This window comes from Esox lucius, chromosome 10, assembly GCF_011004845.1.
Source record: "Esox lucius isolate fEsoLuc1 chromosome 10, fEsoLuc1.pri, whole genome shotgun sequence".
Taxonomy (NCBI): Eukaryota; Metazoa; Chordata; class Actinopteri; order Esociformes; family Esocidae; genus Esox; species Esox lucius.
Genome location: NC_047578.1, coordinates 24,727,814 through 24,731,382, shown reverse-complemented (window position 1 = coordinate 24,731,382; position 3,569 = coordinate 24,727,814).

Genomic DNA, 3,569 nt, shown 5'->3' with positions numbered 1-3,569 from the left:
GGCATTTCCTAAATCAGGGGTTTTCAATATTTCTTATTTTCCATCAATAATCAAATAGCCTGTGTAGTCACTTGTATTATTCTGTACAACACCGTTACTCAGGGCTTCTTCACTGGTGTGCAAAGCAAGTGCTCTGATGGCCCAACCTCCCAATTGTTATCATTACTTCTACTGACAGGTGCAGAGACCCCCCAATGAAAATTTCCTCAGAGGCCTGGACACAGCAAGGTTTCCTTGGCCTAGAACCTGGCCTAGATCCTATCAGTATGTAAGTTAGATGCTTTGGTTTCTGCTGCTGGTAAGGTGCCCAGCTATTATCCCACAGCAGACAGTGTTGGCACTTGCTACCCTGTCTTCTCAAATCATAATTAACAGCGTTGGAGCCCTCTGCACCTTCTTTTGTTTCCCCTTTCAGCCAGCCATATCCGAATATCTCCCAAATGCCATCTTCTTCCCTACATTGTGCGCTACTTTTACCACAGCCCTATGAACCCAGATCCAAAGAAGTCCACTACTGTGTGTAGGGAATATCGTCCCATTTTGGACGCTATCACTGTCTTACAGATTTTTTTTGTCTTCCTGAACCACAGGTGAACCCCGCTCTTCACTGCTGAGAGTCAAATGACTAATCTGATTGCACAATTAAACTTGACGTGCTATCTCTGTGTGGGGTTTCTGCAAATTAATTTAGCTTTTTTGTGTCCCAAATTATACGCCATTAGTGTCCCAAAATGTACGCCATTCACTGTATAATGCTCTGTTGTCACCCAAGGCCAAAATATAGTCCTACTTGAAAAAGAAACCATTTGCAAGTAGTTCTTCACATGGTCCTTAAAAAATACCTTTGGTTCAGAGAATGATTTTATTGATGAATATGAAGTGAAACCTTCTGTTTTGTCTTATTTAGCAGTATAACAGTATTGAATAAGTTGTTACATTTTCACCCGAAGTACATTTATGGCCAGGATACATGCATGCACAACATCATAGCTCATTGTCAGCATGACCCATAAATGGGACAGACTTCATGAGGGAGGTGAGCACCACACTGGCTCAGATGACGCTGTGACTCAACTCCCTTTTGTGTTTCATTACCATAGGTTACCATGATGATGCTCACTGTAACGGAAGTCGGTTGTAGTAATTTGCACAACCTTTTTCCGCCACCACCACAAGTGACTAGGCCTACACGTCATTACTGTTGGTTTACCTTGTACTACAGTTATTTTGTCACTAGTTAACACAGCCACTAAGTATTATATAATATGAGTTAAGGACATTGTGAATGGGTCCAAAACAATATGTATCAAGAGAATGCTCTTGTAATAGGCTGTGTCAATTAGTGACAACTTTCTACAGGATGCTACATGTCAAATCCTTAAGACGTGACGTGAACTTTAAGCACTCCCCCGTGACCCCAGTAAATCGAAATTAAGTAGTTTTTTCTCATTAAGTATTTTATAATATAGTACTCTAATTGGAGCATCGGTTAGAGCTACAACTCGTGTTCCTTGATGTTTATGTAATGTTGAGTCATGTAGTCCGAGTTTACTCAAGGTCCAAAACATGCACAAGCCGCCCCCATAAGTAGTTTTAGTTAGGCATGGCTATAGCTGAGTGAAGCCAAGACATCCACCGACACGACGCCCCCATCTGCATCGGTGCTCTCCCTGCTAGCAGATCCCTCATGGAAGGCCGCACGTACGTTTGAAAACCAAAGCCAATATACTTGTAAATGTTAACATTTTGAATTTAATAGGACTTTAATCATGATTTAATAACATTATTTTGTTGTGATTTTAATGCCCTACAAAAGCGTTACACTCTGGTGCCTATTGATAACACAGCATGTAGAAATATGGTTTGGCAAGGTTTACGCGTGCTAACTAGGTTTTCTTTTCAATGGATCCCTGTTATAAAGGCTGCTTATGAACTTCATCAAATGCCACAGCTATTACAAAAGTTGCTCTTTCCACAGACGCTGTTTCTTTCCTTCTCTATTGCACTTGAGGCAGTGAGTTGTGTTGTGTCAAATTAGGGTTGGTATACAGAAGACCATCATCATCATCATCAACGATAGCTTTAATTAGGACCACCACAGGAAAGGAATACTTTCCTTTGCTGCCGAAGATAAGTTCTTTAGAGTTACCTACCTCAAAAATCGCCAATTACCTGCACCTAGGATTGCATCCCAAAATAAATGCTTCCCAGAGTTCAAGTAACACATACATCTCAACATAAACTGTTCAGTGGATACGATATAATCATGCCTTAATTGTTGAATTGCTGCTAAGAAACCACTACTAAAGGACATCAATAAGAACAAGAGACTTGCTTGAGCCAAGAAACACAAGAAATTGACATTAGACTATTGAATATCTATCCTTTGGTCTAATGAGTCCAAATTTGAGATTTTTTGTTCCAACCGACATGTCTGAGACGCAGAGTGAGTGAGCGGATGATCTCTGCATGTGCAGTTCCAAGCGTGAAGCAAGAGGAGGAGGAGGAGGCGTGATGGTGTGGGGTTGTTTTGCAGGTGATTCTGTCTGTGATTTATTTAGAATTCAAGGCACACTCAAACAGCATGGCTACCACTGCATTCTGCATCAATTTGCCATGCCATCTGGTTTGGGGTTAGTGGGACTATCATTTGTTTTTCAGCAGGACAATTACCCAAAACACACCTCCAGGCTGTCTAACGGCTATTTGACCAAGAAGGAGAGTGATGGTGTTTTACCAGATGACCCGGCCTTCACAATCACCCAATCTCAACCCAATTGAAACTGTAGAGTGAAGGAAAATCAGCAAACAAGTGGTCAGCATATGTGGTCAGCATACTCCTTCAAGATGGTTGGGAAAAAATTCCACATGACATGAAACCAACTGTGAGAATGCCAAGAGTTTGCAAACTGTCTTCAAGGCAAAGGGCGGCTACTTTGAAGAAATTTACACGTTTTCACTGTGGGTTTGATTCCCACATGGAGCCAGATGGAAGAATGTATGCTGGAAAATAGCATCTGCTAAATGTTTAGTTTATATTTCACATAAAAGTGTGTGAAGTTCCTATGGAATTCAATTGACGAAGATGTGCTTCTGCAGAAGAAAAAACCTTCCTATTGATTTTTCCCATAGGCAAGGCTACTTCACTGTTCAGAAGTCAGGGGATGTGACAATATTTACGGACATATTCACTTGAGGTGTTTACGAAGTCCCTCAAAACCCTATATCTACTGTAGACGACAGCTCCCCTTTCCGGTGCCTAATTTCTTGCGTCCATCTCTGCGCAGTACAGTGCTAACATCATTTTTCTCTATTCCTCCACTTCTCTCCCTCCCTCGTCTGTCTTTACAGAACTTGCACTACTCACACGCGTGTACACACACACGTCTCCCCCGCGCTCCCCCTGTCTTCGCGCTGTCTCATTCACTTGAGTGTGTCATCCACGCACAGACTCCGACTCAGAGCGGGGGGGGGCGGGGTAGGATAAATACTGTTGAGAGGAGGCCACAAGGCACACCGAGAAGGATCCCACTTGCAGTGCAAGAACAAGCAGGACTCCGAAGCCGGGA